Raw genomic sequence first — 16,461 nt, forward strand, 5'->3', positions numbered from 1 at the left:
GGGGACAAAATGATTGCAGATATGTCTTGAATTCTGACAGCTTTTCTAGGATTGGTACTCATGTATTCGTTAAATGCGACATTGCACCTCAATTTAAACGGCCCATAAACACAAATATCAAGGGACTGCATTCTATGCATGCTATGTGGCGGCAACGATAACAAAACAATGCCATTCGCCCTCGGTACAATCAGCTATAATGGAGAAATACATTTTTAATCGCATGCACAATTCTCGATGTAACTTTTTCGGCCAAAAGGTGTATAATTTCGATTTGAATTATTTTACCACAATAATGGTCTGAAATTTGTTTACTTATGGCAAGTTTTACGTGTTCTTGCATGACGGGATAAAACTTGGCAATCATCTGAACTAGTCCAAAAACTTGCCATTATTAGGGGTGTGGAGTCGATTGGGGATCCTCTAAATGCCATATTGTTTTCTGCAAGATACAATGTAATTTGCATCAGTCTTGAGACGACATCGCGCCAACGTTTAGCCTCGCTTTGAAACCGCGTTTGCTCTTGTTTGTCGATAATTTGACATGTTTCGAGAAGTATTTCTGTTTCAGCCAATGTCCGATAACACTTCTTATGTGAAATGCTGCCTTCGTGCTCTTTGAGTCTCAAAGAAAGATGTCGCCAATCATTATATCCCATGTGGACAAAATTTGAAGAGGATTTCGAACCAAAAAGTCGGCAGCAGAAACAGTGCAAACAATCCTTAGATGCGGAATAAACGAACCAACAACGTCTCGAAATAATTTCACTATTTGGAAGTTTTTTTCAAAATAAGTATTTGAAAAGCGCCGACCTTCTTTATTTTCAGGGTAATTTTGTAATCTGTCAATAACACAGCCCAACAAAAAAAAAAGTGGCAGGTCCGAAAGACAAGACCATGGTATCCATATGGTTTTGGGGTCGCTGAATCCGAATCTGGTGTCCGTTTGATACGATTAGCTCTGGTTTAAGGTCAGTTCAAGGTCAAATGTAGAAAATCAATTGTCAACAAACTAAATTTACCTATCTATACGATTCGTTACAATTTCAAGAGCAATACATTCTTTATAAAATTGAATTAGTTTTGGAAGCATATTCTTAATGCTCATCTTTCTTTATTTCCTCGATAAACAGATCAATATTATCATTTATATAAGCAACAAAATAGCATTTTTCTTTGTTAGTAATATTCAATTGCCCCTGTATCTGAAACAATAGAAATATTCAATATTACTTTCAAAAATGGAGTGCTGAGGGAAACAGTTCTTATAAAATTAGCTTCAAGTTTTGATCTATGTACCGGTATTTAAATTAAAATTTATGTCACAATGTTTTAGAAAATTGTTATCGTCACCAACTATCCTGATCCTTGTGTGTGTGAAAAATGTTTTGCTTTTCATTTGGTTTTTGCAATGATAAAATTTTAAAAGAAATTATGGAATATTATTATATAACTACATACTTGCTTAAATGAAGAGCTTTTCTGCAAAACTGAACAAGTCCTTTAAGCTCAGTTTTAAGAAAAGGAGAAACTTTGTATATAATCACAATAAAAGACACAAAAGCAAAATGCCACTAAAAAATATGGTTAATAGGCATCTTATAGCACACAGTGAAAATATGAAGAAATATAAATAAGTTTTTTGGGATTTATTTACTAAAAATGGTTGGACTTGTTGAGTTTTGTTAAATAATATGGACCTGTTCTGTTTTGCTTCGTTAGCTAATGGGACTTGTTAACTTTTGTAAAACTAAATTAGAATACCTACATGTATGTTTTTTATAATATTTATTTTTAAATTTATTCATTAATATTTAAGCTTATATATGAATTACCACTTCGTCCTCCAAACAGTCACATGCTTCCTCATCCCCATCATTATGTTCTTCCTCATTTTCCAGTATTTCCTCATTATTTTCTTGAATTATATTTTCTGGATTGCTTAGTAATAATTTGTACCAATTCAAAGTATCATATTCTTCCCAGTTTTTCCCAAAATGAGTTTTAAGTAAAGTTCTTACATTGGCCAGTTTCTTAGGATTAACCTCATGAATTAATGGCTCTTCCGGCAAATTGTAATTTTCAATTTTTTTCCTCTTTTCATTATATTTTGTTTTTTACTTCCAAGAGTGGATTTGAAGTTTGGAAAACCTTCTACTTCCATAATTTTCTTGCCATTTTTGTCAGTTTTTGTTAAAACTATTCTTTTATACTCGCTAATGTTGTCTAGTTTTTTGTAGAGTTTGGAGATCTTTCACTTTAAGAAGTTTCCAATCTCTTCACAAAATTTCAACAAATCCTGTCTCTTTATATAGTTCATCATATTTCTCTTTGTTCTCTATTACGGGCTCTTTTCTTAGTTTCCTTTCAATGCGTCCAAAAACACTATCCGCTGGCAAGAAACTATGTCCGCGTACTGGAAAGTGGATCACTATTTTATTTATATTTTTTGTGGTTTCATTCTGCAGCCAAAACATTAAAGCATGTATAACATGCGAGTTCTTGTTTTGGCCACCACACCCATCCCAAAACATACAAGTATACTAATTTCGGCATTCATTTCTAAACTGTTAATGTAATCTAATAATGCTGATGCAACTTCGGTACAACCTCTCCCTGCTTGGTCATGTATAAAATGTAGGTTTAGAAGAATCGGTTCTAACACAGCATAATGTATAGTAGCTTAGCTGCCTTAAATAAAAAGCTTCTCCGATAGGAGTTTTAGGAAGAGGTTGTACCTGTTGCATATCAAAGCAAAATGATATGGCATTTTCAGGTTTCTTTTTTAAAAGTTTATAGAAGGCTTTAGATCGTAGTTTATGAATTCTTTTTTCTGTTATGAGTGTAACTTTTTGTCATTATTTTTTTCGTTCTTAATTTGCTGCGATAAACGTACACAATAACTGCATAAATCCGAGGCCGGACTTCGGAATCCTATATTGAATTCGGTTACAAATACTTTATGAAACAATCCGTATTTAATTTTCAAAAATTGATTTGAACAGTTTGAATTATATATTTTATGAAGCTTAATTATATTTAATTCAGAACTAAGGTATATTCTTTTGGAATTTTTTCGTGTGTAGTGACTCTCAGTCCCTCGCAGACTCTTTATAAATTCTCGGGCACTTTATTTTGTATCCTCGAATGAATCGGAAACTCTGTCACCGCCTCTTAACTCCTGTGGAACACCACATTTTAATAAAATTTTTGAAATTCGAATAATTCTTGCCTTTGATAATGTCATTGCAGACAAAAAAAAAGTTTGACATACTCGCTTACATCTGTTTTTAACTGTGATCTGAAAGTGAAAACTGTGTCAATGATGCAAACATTTCATTAAAATTAAAACATTAGTTTTATAAAGACTGGAACCAGCATTAAAAACAAGGTAAAACTGAACAGTGATAAATCTCATACTTTGAAAAATGGTTTTTTTCTAATACGTCTAAATTTTCTAATAAAAAAATTACAAATTTACTTAAATATAAATTTTATTTTTATTCACTTACGTAATACTGAATCAACAAATTGTGATTTTTTCTTGGTGAGGCACTGCATGGCCGCCTTCTTAAGGGTTCAGCTGCACTTAAAAAAAGACAAAGCCTTTGGTCTTGAATTGCTTTATTATTGGAAGAATATACTTTTTTTCTAGCAGTATTTATATCCTCAATAGTAATATCTTTACAGCAGAACTTCTTTTGCTTCTTATGATCACATGGTAGATTGAATTGTGGTATTTCAATGGGAACCGTATTCCTGGAAAAGCAATAAACATCTTTAAAAAATCTTATAATGCAATAATGAGAAACCTATTCTAATCTATAACCTATGCAAACTTGCTTACCTTAAGTTTTTTGCTATTTCTCTTTTAGGAATCGACCGTTTTCTCTTCCTAGTTCCCTTACTGGCTTTCTCAACTATTGTAAAACTATCATCATCCATAGCAATAACTGTATTTTGTAACTATAATTCTCACAAATAAGTAAAATTTGGAGGCAAACAAAGTCCTAGCTAACCAAGCTTTTATTATTTCATGTTCTGTCAGAATTCAATTCAATGTAGCTAATTTTATGGGATTTATAACGAAAATAAATAATAAGTCAATTTTTAAAGATCATGTCTTCCAAATGCCCTCCTTCTACTTCAATGCAATTTTGAATTCTAAGTTCAAAATTTTGCATCACTCGACGCAGCAAATCTCCATTTATTTCTGCAATTTTATTTTGAATCTGCTCTTTCAACTCCAGAATTGTTGCTGGACGACTTGCATAAACTTTTTGCTTCAGGTATCCCCAGAGAAAAAAATCTGGGGCCGTTAAATCGGGAGATCTCGGGCGCCAATTCAAATTTCCAAATCGGGAAATTATACGGCCATCAAAAAAATCTCGCAAAATCCTCATAGTGTTTCTGGCTATGTAAGCTGTAGCTCCACCTTGTTGGAATAATATGGCACCATTTAGTAGTCCCCGTCTAGTTAGTTCGGGGATAAGAAACGTTTGCAACATGTTTATGTAGCACTCGGAATTAACTGTAACAGGACGGTTATTTTCATCCGATAATTCCAAATGATGCTACACCACACCACACAACGACTTTTAGACTGTGGAGGTTTTTGGTAAACAGTTCGTGAGGATTTCTGCTCCCCAGTACCTAAAGTTTTACTTGTTAACAACACCGTCCAAATGAAAATTTGCTTCGTTGCTCATTAGCAAATTATGTATTCCTCCATGGTGCTGATTTAAAAATTTTTGACAAAATGTCAACCTCGCTTCTTTATCTGTATCACTGAGGTGATGCGCCATTTGGTATTTATAGGGGTGAAATTTTAAATCTTTATGCAGAATTCTGTGGAGACTTCCCTTGGATATTCCTAGGGCAAGTGATTGCCGATTAGCAGATCTCTTAGGGCTTCTTGTGAAGGCAGCTCTCACTCGTTCAATATTTGCAGGCGTACGCACCGTTCTTCGACGTCCAGGTTTTTTAATGTTTTGCACAGAGCCATTTTCACGCCAATGACGAACCCATGCCGAAATTGTAACGCGTGTTGGTGCATCGCCCCTATTATTATTTCCAAACTGCCGTCGAAATGCACGCCGAACTTCTTCCACTGAACCAGTTCTAATGTAGACTTCCACGGAAAACACACGCTCTTGAATTGAATAATTCATAACGCAATGAAAATTGTTAAAAAATGAAAATTAAATTAAGTTGTGACATTTGTGACTAAAACAATGAAGTGTTTACTTTTGTCGTTGCTTAGAGACAGGCGCCTACTTGTTAAAATGTGATCCTAATGGTGTAGCATCATTTGGTAATATTGGTTTGATTTGCTTCGTCGAGTAATGCGAAATTTTAAACTTAGAATTCAAAATTGCATTGAAGTCGAAGGAGGGCATTTGGAAGATATGATCTTTAAACATTGAATTATTATTTATTTCAGTCATAAATCCCATAAAATTAGCTACATGTCAGTCCATTAAAAAGTTAATTTACTTTGATCAGAAAGTTTTATTCGACTTTTAAACTGCATAGTCTAATATGGGGAACCCTGTATATGTAGGTGGTGTTAATTTTAAAACAAGCGTTTCTACCAATGCATTTTCAGATTCTATTACACCTAAAACAGTTATTTATAGTTAGCTATAATAAACAGTTTGCTTACTTTTCATAGTAATTTGTAAAAGCAATGAACAAAAGTAGATTTACCATCTGGAGAAGCTCCCAAAAATCCATAATTTGTATCTACCCACAAACCTGAATTTCTCACTTTTAAATTCGTTTTATTTTCAAATATTGCTAATGCTACCTTTTCTTTTGCGATTCCCAATTCTGTAGTTTCTGACCTAAAGTTGATAGGTTTAAGACAAGCTTTAACTAGATTGTGGCAGGGAGTGTGCAGCTTTCTTTTAATTACGCGGCCAAACATAGAGGCAGTCAATCTCTGTATTCTCTCCAGCTCAAAAAAATCATTTCCAAATTGACCTATTGTTTTATGTTCAATTTCACACCTGCTTTCTTCAGTTACCTGAAATTATATACATATACAGATATCAAGAGAGATATGCATATTTTCATAAAAAAAATAAGATTATTACGTATAACCTGTTGATCACTTCTTCGACTTCATTTATAACCATTGGCTAATCCTCAACATCTTCAACATTTGGTCCATAGTCCGCATACTGTGTATTGCGAACAATTTCGCTTTTCTTATTTGGTTTTTCTTTATTATCATCGAAAAACAAACGTTTTCTACATTTCGTTGCTTGAATATTTATTTTATCATCAACTACTTTTTAAAATATTTTCCTGGACTACTACCTGTCACTCGTTTATATGAACTATAATGCCAACTGAATTTTTTATTGTGTCAGCGCTGACAAACAAACTCGCCTTTCATAGGAACCACGCTGTATAAAATTTAACCTCTTACGAGCGTTAAATCGAGCTACAATATTCATCAATCGTTCAGCCCTGTTATTGTTTTCATTTTCGATTAACAAATGAGCCTTTCGTACTAGAACATTCAAATCACATAAAAATTATTAAAAATGTGACAAATTCAATTGTCCAGTGCAAGTAAACTTAAAAAAAAAACACTTTATTGAAAACATATCCATATACATATTTTCTCTTACCTCTAAGGTGATTATACAGGGTCGGAAAGTCCCCATGGTTCATCGCCCGTTACGTGAGAGCGATAAAGAAAGTCATAGAAATCCGTGCGATAAAGATGGCTATAATGAAGGCGTCTGATAGTCACCGCCCATTTCGCCCTTCTACAAATAAGATCCACTTCTTATTTGTTTCCGACCATTGTCCGCTTCAAATCAGCTAATAAACTTTCTTTATTTTCTCCTGGAGTGTTACATATTTCCTGCCGACAATTTGAATGATCTCCAAAAACATGATGTAAACCATTTCTCAAGTCTTCCCGTATCAAATTTATATCACTGTTGATGTTTAATTTTAGTGGACTGTATTTTTATGATTGTGGCTTGTTCCTTTTCTAAGGAAATAATACGCACTTTTGGTCGTAAGTATTGGGTATATTGAGCGAATGTTGTATGTAGCAGGCTGACTTAGGACCAGGGTTGCCAATGGTTTCTGCATAAAATACCCGTTACAGGATTTGCCATTACCCACAAATACCCACATTACAATTTTTTACAGGCGGCACATATAAAATAAATAATCGATCTTTATTAGATTTCAAACAAGAATTAAAATAAAACAAAGGATTGCTACGATCTCAGGGAGGCAGACACAATACTTCTCTCAGTTTTATTGATATATTCCGGGTTACATATATTACACTTAAAATACAACTTTATCAATACAGTGGGTAATTTTTCTTAACGTATAAATTCCAGTTTATTGTGCGCACATCGTACAACCTCCATCCAAGCCCCACTGCACACTCCCCCCCTCTCCCGCACTTAGTCCCCACTTCATGATTAACACTCATGCGCGTCACATCACCCCCCTTTTAAGTTTACAATTTATTTTTTTTGTTTAAGAAGAAACATCAGTTTATTAAAAAAAATTGAAACTTAAAACATTCCATTTTATATAGGTAAATATTAAACTGAAAATCTACTGTAATCAGGTAAGATTATATACGTAAAAAAAAACTAACTAATAAAAACTGAAAATACATAATATACTAATATTAAAACGAATACTTATTCATTGTATGGTGGGATATAACTCTTAATATTATATATATTCTGTCTGTTAATGACGTTACCCTGATCATCGGAAATCTCATAAGCATTGGGTCCGAATTGCCTTGAAATAGTAAATGGGCCCTCATACAACAAAAAGAATTTGTTTATTTTAGCATCTTCCGCAGACGACAAGGGATGAGTTTTAATCTAAACAAGATCCCCTTCCTTAAATTACGTAACTAATGATTTTTTTTCATGCCGTAGACGACGTATTTCTGCTTTACTCATTAACTTCTCACGAGCTAAAAATCTAACATTTTCCTTTAAAAGGAATTTTTAAATTTTCTAACAAAGGTTCGCGACAATTACGTTTAAAATGAACTTCTAAAGATGTAAAACCAGTATTTTCATGAATTACATCATTTAACCATTCTTGTACTTGAGAAATGACATGAGCCCATTTCCCATGACTTCCATAACATAAATGTCGCAACAATCTACCAATGTCGCGATTTATGCGTTCGGTAGGATTGCCTTGCGGATAATAACACGATGTATGAGTAACCAAATGAGCATACTTTTCAACAAACCTTCGGTCATAGTTGCATGCACCCAAAAAGGATTTTAAATGTTTTACATTTAGTGGTTTTGGAAATTTTTGTATAGACTGTATACGCGATAGGTCTACAAATACGCAGGATGGTGTCAAAATGTGATCAAGGAACTTGACTTGATCCCGCGCAAAAGAACATTTTTTAATTTAATCGTAACACTAGCATCTTTTAAACGTTGAAAAATTATCCCTAAATGTCCAATATGATCAGTTACTGATGTTGACCATACTAAAATGTCATCTACATATGGGGTTGCAAGAGACAATGGTCCTAATATTCGGTTTAAAGCCGTTATAAAACTTCCTACAGAAGTGCACAGGCCGAACGGAAGAACTTTAAATTGATATGTGCGACCTTCGAATTGGAATCCGGTATATTTTCTACAATCTGGGTGAATTGGCAGTTGCCAATAAGATGCAGTTAAGTCGATAGTACTAAGAAAACGTACCTCCGAAAATTTAAATAATAATTCACTAGGGTTGGGTGGAATAATATGATTTTTTTCCATTTTAGAATTTAAATGACGAGCATCAAGGCAAACTCTGACACTATTATCTTTTTTAGTAACCACTACTAGTGGGCTAATATATTCTGTTTCGGCTAACTCTACGACCCCCCCACTCAATCATTTCTTCTATTTGTAAACGAGCCACCTGTCTATAACAATGTGGATCGGATATGATTTTAAATAAAAAGGAGTTTCATCCTTAAGTTTAATAACATGACAGTATTTATCAGTTAATCCTGGCTGATCAGAAAATACATGTTGATATCTATTCAACAATTCTAGCAACAATTATTTTTCATTTGCTTCAAACATAACAGATTCATTGACAACAGCTTCTCTATCTTGCAACGAATAATTTATAAGAGTTGGTCTTTGACTAACTTGTTGATTGGTATCCTCTACTTCAATAGAAAATACAATTTTTTCTAAATTTTAAGTTAGAAATGGAAATTCAACAACTTGCAACCCTACCTTATGGTCAGTAAGAAATTGGGCTACAAAAAAAAGAAATCCACTACCCTACCTTGTAGTGTTGTCCTGCCCCGATGACAGGGAATGCTAGCGGCAGCTTCAGTGGAGACAGGTGGATCCACTGGTAGGAATTTTAATTTAAAGTTTGACCATCTAAAACTAAGAGCTTACTGGGCGCCAGGAAATTTCTTTATGCCGACTAAGTTACTGTGATAGAGTAAAATTTCCAAATCTCTAACCAGTTGTATCACAGGATGTACAAAAAAAATTAATTCCAATACTACTACTACTACTTCACGGTTTATTTGCAAAAGAAAATAATTTGATACAACCCAACTAGTCCCCTAGTACTAGTAATAATGTTCTTACTTAATGATAACCGATAACCCTACATACTGGCGACGTCGTGAAACCTACTCATCAATCTACCAAACCCTGTATATCAACTCGAAACCAATAAACGATAAATCTGTTTACTTATTAAATCCTAATTAATTTTTTTTTAAATATGTCCAATTATATTATTATTATTATCTTAACCCCCCTTATATTAAACAAACAAATATGAAACAGCCTGGCCACATATGGGTCCAACGCTTTACCTTAACAATGACCAAAAATAAACAGAAATAAAACACGCTACAGTACCAGATCTCTCCCTCCGGAGTACACAAAAACCTCAACCGTTACCAGGCAGATAGACGGCTCGTACTGTCCTTGCTGTCGAACGTGGGAAGAGGAAAGTCTCTGGAAGGTACACCGCCGCTGGAAGGATCCAAGGCTTCCTTCTTTCTCCGTCACCCAATGGGGCACCTTGTAATCTCGAAGACTACCAATGGTGCAGAAGCCACCCCAGGGTGTATAGGTCCCTGCTCCACGATGTGACGCCTCATTTAGAATCAAACCCAGCGAAGGAGGCGAAGATCTCAGCGACTGGACGCACCGCTGTCCATTCAGCAAATAGGAAGCCCCGTGAAAGGCCAACGAAAGGAGGCGAAATCTCCGCAACCAGGAATGCACAGTTTCTGTGCTACGACGGGACGCCTCCTCGCCTGGACCAGATGCCAACAAAAGGGCGACCTACAGCAGCAGGACGAACAGCTCTCTGTCCAGAGATGGGACGTTTTATGCATTGCAGAAGGGGTGAGCTGATGCTGTTACTGTAATGGTGAAGTGCACGGCTGCTTTCTCTCTCTCTATCCAGATTACCCCCCGATCGTGTGCTTCCACGTACTGGCTGACTACCCAATATTTCCAAGACAATACGTAGCCTGGCAAGAACACCCTAAAATATACCCCAGAGCTATAGACTATTAAACACATAAAATTACCGCCCCTCCCCCCCTTATATCTAAAATAAACTCATGCAAAATTACCGCAATTCGAAGAGGGTGTCTCAATAATCCTATACTATAATCCAACAATAAAGGCCGTTATAAACTAATGATAAAATCCAAGAATTGGCTCCAAACAGTAACAAGTGGTGTGCTTTCAAATCCTGCAACGCAGCTAATCTTCTCTTCTTTCTCACAACATTACCACCGCTCACGACACAAAACACCACAAATGAATCGAAGAATATTGAAATATCCACGAATACATAAATCCTCGAAGGATGATTACTGACAAATTCTATAAATATTCGCAGACCACCACACCACACGTGAAATTTTTTGGAAGCCACAAGATGTCTCACCAAAAGACCTAGTATGACACGAAGTTAGAAAAATGGAAAATCAATACTCTCCCACGATTCGTCGGAATCGTCACAGAACTCCTAGTGCTGCCAACCTATGAACACAATACGCTAAACCAGAGGAAACCATCAGCTAACCTAAGGGGAGCTACTCCGATACGATGGGTGTACAATCGGACGCTGCTGTAAACAGCATACAACTAACATNATCAGTTAATCCTGGCTGGTCAGAAAATACATGTTGATATCTATTCAACAATTCTAGCAACAATTCTTTTTCATTTGCTTTAAACATAACAGATTCATTGACAACCGCGTTTCTATCTTGCAATGAATAATTTATAATAGTTGGTCTTTGACTAACTTGTTGATTGGTATCCTCTACTTCAATAGAAAATACAATTTTTTCTAAATTTTGGGTTAGAAATGGAAATTCAACAACTTTGTCCGAAATCCATGCACTAACGGTGAATTTTTCAAAATTTAAATTGGCATTAAAATCAGATAACCAGTCCACATCCCAAAATTAGTTCTTTTGTTGAAGTAGGAACAACTATACACGATACTTCCATCTTATGTCCTTCTTTCTCAATCTCCATTAATACTTGAAAACCTACTCTCTCAGATTTAGACCCAACAGCTCCTCTAATTTTTAAACCGTTAACAGGAAACACAGGCAATTTTTCTTTTCGTAATTTAATATTTTCAAAAAATACTCCAGAAATACAATTATATTGACGACCAGAATCCATTAGAGCATTAACCTTAATTTCTCCTACAGAAACTGCTAATAAAGGCCAACATGGTTTCTCATTTCTTTCTACCAGTTGCGGTTCATTTAACAAATCTTTTTCTATATCGTTATTAAAATTTGGTATGTGTACATTACCCTGTAAATTTTCATTATTCGAAAAAGTAAGTAAATGCAGCGAATTTTGTTGATCGTTCTCATTACGTTCACGTTCATTACGACGCCAGTCACCAGGTCTATTATTTTCTAAATTTTCCCTAACTCCTTCATTTCTATTTTGATTATTTCTATTACCCTCATGTTTATTATAATTTATATTATTTCTATTTCTATAACCTCTATTGTTCGATCTATCTACTCTATTCTCTTCATATACATATACTATCTAACTCGCGTAAATATTCATCAGTCTGGTCAATTCCACTAAGTCCATTATTTAATATACCACGCCGAACTTGTTGATCAAAATGTCTAATAAGCAAACCAACTAATTCACTGTCACTCAATGGCTTAGTTGAATAATTGTTTTCTTTAACCATTTTCAAAAAATATTCGCTTCGCGACCCAGTTTCATAATTGCCATGTTGAATTCGCCTAACTGCTGCCCTTTCCTCATCGATTCCCCAGTACCTATCTAAAAATGCTTTTGAAAAATCGTTAAAATTAACAAAATTAAGGCCTCTTGCCGATGCCCATGTAGCCGCTGAGCTGCGTAATGCATTCGTCGCCAGATCTATTCTTTTAGCAAGTGGGACCCCCGCATTATAAAAAATACCAATTAATTTTCGCATAAAATCAACGGGATGAATCGGTCCTTCAGGTGTAAAATAAATATTATTACCTCCCAAATCCTTAAATAGAGATACCCCGATCATGAACAATTTTTTCTTCATTATTATTTTTAGAACAGGGTTCATTTTCGGAACTTACATTTTCAGAATTTTTATTATTTATATTTATTACTAAATTACTTATTGCTTCTTGCATTGCCAACATATTTTTTGATAAAATTTCAACATTTTGTTCTATATTATTAACTCTCGACATTTCTATTTCTACGCCACTATTTTGTTTATTTTTCTTACTTTTTCCTGCCATTGAAAGTAATTTTATGCCTACGTCTTTTTTTTTTAATAAAATGTTTCTCTTTTACATAAGAATGAAAATGTCTCACAAAAATTATCTACAACGTAAACATTTAGCCCCAAAACCCGAACACCTGTTGTTGTTGTCGGCGTTCCGTCCAAGTCAACCAGAGAATGGGACCGGCAGACAGGTTGTTCAGCGGATGTTATTAAGAACTGAATTTATGCACCTACTCACAATTTGTTACTCAGGATGGATTGCAGATATCTAAAAGTCACCTCTTTTCTCCGTGGTGGACTCTTAACCAGGAAATATACCAACAGTCGTGGATCGAGCCGTAAGTTGGGCGTCAATTGCTTCGATCTCAGGGAGGCAGAAAACAATACTTCTCTCAGTTTTATTGATATATTCCCGGTTACATATATTACACTTAAAATACAACTTTATCAATACAGTGGTAATTTTTCTTAACGTATAAATTCCAGTTTATTGTGCGTACATCGTACAACCTCCATCCAAGCCCCGCTGCGTCACAGGATCTATACGGTTTTTTTATTCGTTTTAAAATGGCATGTTTAATCGAATCGGTAAGTTATTAACTGCCAGTAGTCCACATAATTTAAGGTCAGCCGTTTTGGTAGACTCTTTAATGCGATTTGTCATAGGGTCACTTATTTTGTTATTCGATTTAATTTGTTTAATATTATTTTTATGTTTTTCTGAAAACTGATGTCATTAATTGCCCATAAAAATGATTTGTATCGACATCAGTCTTCAGAAAAACAAAAATAATGTTAACTGGGCATTCGTAGCATAGCACAGGGTCATAAGAAACAAGAACCACATATTAATAATTAGTGAGACGGGCGGACTAAAGGTTGTCCTGTAGGCTTTCGTTTTGGCAAAAATAGTACCTATTATCAACTAATATCAGTTCAGAGTAACTCTAAGTTGCTACTAGCTGCTGTTAGCTACTATTTTTGCCAAATTAAACGGCCCTATCTGTTTTACGAGGGTATTATATCTATTCCCTATTATCTTATGTATCAAATAAGAGATAGCAATACGCGTACAGTAGGTTAGCCAACGCAAAATAAAGTTACTTCCCTAATAAAATAAATATTCCCCACAAAATCTCTAGGAAAAACAATTAGGCATTCCAACCTCCTGTCAAAAAATTCCAATATGGCCGGCGATTGGCACACAAACAATCTGAATAACATTAACTTGAGAAGAAATATCGATTTTTCTTCATTTTTCGTGGTTTCATTTAAGTAAATTTACTATTTGGAGTTGAGTGAAGTCATTATATACGTTAATCAACAGTTTAAACAAACCGTTAGGTACCCTACAGGTAAAAACAATCCACTTTTATAACAGTACATTTCTAACCTCCTTTGTTTTACAGGATTTTTACAATTGTCAGAGAAGGCAAGAATGGATAAATGCAATCAAAAGAGTAAATCTAACTGAAAGAGTTCTAAAGTATGAAAAAGTGTGCAGCAGGCATTTCATTAGTGGTAAGTAAGGGCTGAATTTTTTTTTCAAATTTCATTGTCATTTTTTTATAGGAAAATCAGCAGATTTGCAGGACCTTAACAATCCTGATTGGGTGCCAACCCAAAATATGGGCTATACTGCAGGGCATCGTTTAAAAAGGAAAAGCGATTTAGAAAGAGTGGAAAGGGTACAAAAAAGAAGAAAGAAATTAGATACCCAAAATGTTGAAATTCATGCTGAGGATTCTGATCTCACCTCTGAGGTGTTTTTAAAATATTTTATGAGGTGGTGAGTATTTTATGAAAACACCATAAAGTATTGTTAAAGAAACATTGCCTAAATAGCTAACTTTTTAGGATGAGAATTTAATAATCAGTCATGATCAAATGGAGACTGGGATTGCGAGCCAAACGATTCTGACAGGCAAAGATCTAAATAATCATTCTGAACAGCTTACATTTGCTAAGAAGAAACTTGAAGAAATGTAAAAAAAATACAAACTTACACAACTCACATACACTGAATTAGAAAATGACAATGAAAAATGTCGATATTACACCGGACTGGACTTTAAGGTTTTTAAACTTGTTTTTGAAGACATTAAGGGCTTTATACCAACCACTGCAGTTACAGCCTTAAAACCTTTTCAGCAGCTTTTACTAACTTGTATAAAACTAAATTTACCATTTAAAGATCTAGGATATCGTTTTGGAATTTCTCAGACAACTTGTTCCTCTTATTTTAACACAATTATAGATATATTATACAAAAGATATTGTCACGGGACGCAAGAAAAATCCAACATTGCGCCCCGTGATTTCCTGCCAGGGGCCTTTTTGAACGGCAGGCTGCGGCGCACTCGACGTCCAGTCCGCAGTCCGACCGCTATTTATTAAATAACCGCCGTGTCGTGGAATATGATCGTTAGGATCGGTAACAACGGCATGGGCCCTCGGTGGAGACCTCGGAAGTTCGAATCGAGCTCCACGTTGGGCGCCATGTCGTGATATATGACCGTTTGTGCCTAATGTTTGAGAATTGTGCGGGGAATTAGCAACATGGGCTCGCCGCGAAGACGTCGAAGCAGGACTTCGAGCCCCACGTCGAGCGCCATGTCGTGGAATATGATCTGAATGTTGTGTTTGGTCGGCATGGGTCCTCAGTGGAGGCATCGGGAGTTCTAATCGAGCTCCACGTTGGAAACCATGTCGCAACCTGTGATCTGGGATGTTAGTTCCCTTGACCGGGTTCCGCGGCAGGAACGCACGGAGTTCACGGGGATCGTCGCTATCGACGCCCGGTCGCACTATATTCTCTGACGATTGGAATCTGTGGTGGATATGACCTACAGACGTGGTGTCTAGGACACGAGCTCGCGGGGGAGATCTCGACGAAGAAGGTCGAGCTCCGCGTTGAGCGTCGTGTCGGGTTAGACTTTCTTGATATGGACCACTTAGGCGATGATCGTATGTTCGGGGGAAATCATGAGAATGGACGGGCGACGTACAAGTATTGTTTTGATAAAAAAGGCCGGCTTCGTCACCTATGACGTAGTCGGCTAAGGGGTTTTCGCTTACTATGGCACCCGAACGCGATGCGCATTGCTCCCGCTGGATACCACTTCGTAAAAAAGCTGAATGAACTGTAGCGTCGTCACCGACGGCTAGCTCACGTTCCGAAACACCCGACATCGGAAGTATTCCACTACCGGGGCCAGATCGTGAACCGTGGTTGGACTCATGGGATTCCCCGGACCCTACCAGTTGGTACGTAGGTTGAACCTCGTCCCGAGTATCTGTGGGTGACCCACTTCGTGGTAACTCTTGGGTGCTACTCGGATCCGTGAGTGCGTCGTGAGGGGTGGTCGAGGTGGTGTCAATAACCCGCGTAGCAGCGGACCTCAACGCGTACGGCGCTGTGGCTGCGCCGTGCCGCGTACTTCCGCGAGCCGCCACCTTCGGTCCCTCAGACTGTTCACGGAGCTTCGATATAGCGTTGGCGAAAGAGGCCATTTCCTCGTTCACTCCGAATGTCGGGAGATCTTTCGCCGGCAAACAGGTGTGAGGGCAGTCCTGATGACCGCTGGTCTCTCCGATTGGGGACGAGGTCTAGTCCAGCTCAGTCTTGATCATACTCACACGATCTAATTTATTATTCGTAGT

Source organism: Anoplophora glabripennis, unplaced genomic scaffold (genome assembly GCF_000390285.2).
Source record: "Anoplophora glabripennis isolate ALB-LARVAE unplaced genomic scaffold, Agla_2.0 scaffold804, whole genome shotgun sequence".
Classification (NCBI taxonomy): Eukaryota; Metazoa; Arthropoda; class Insecta; order Coleoptera; family Cerambycidae; genus Anoplophora; species Anoplophora glabripennis.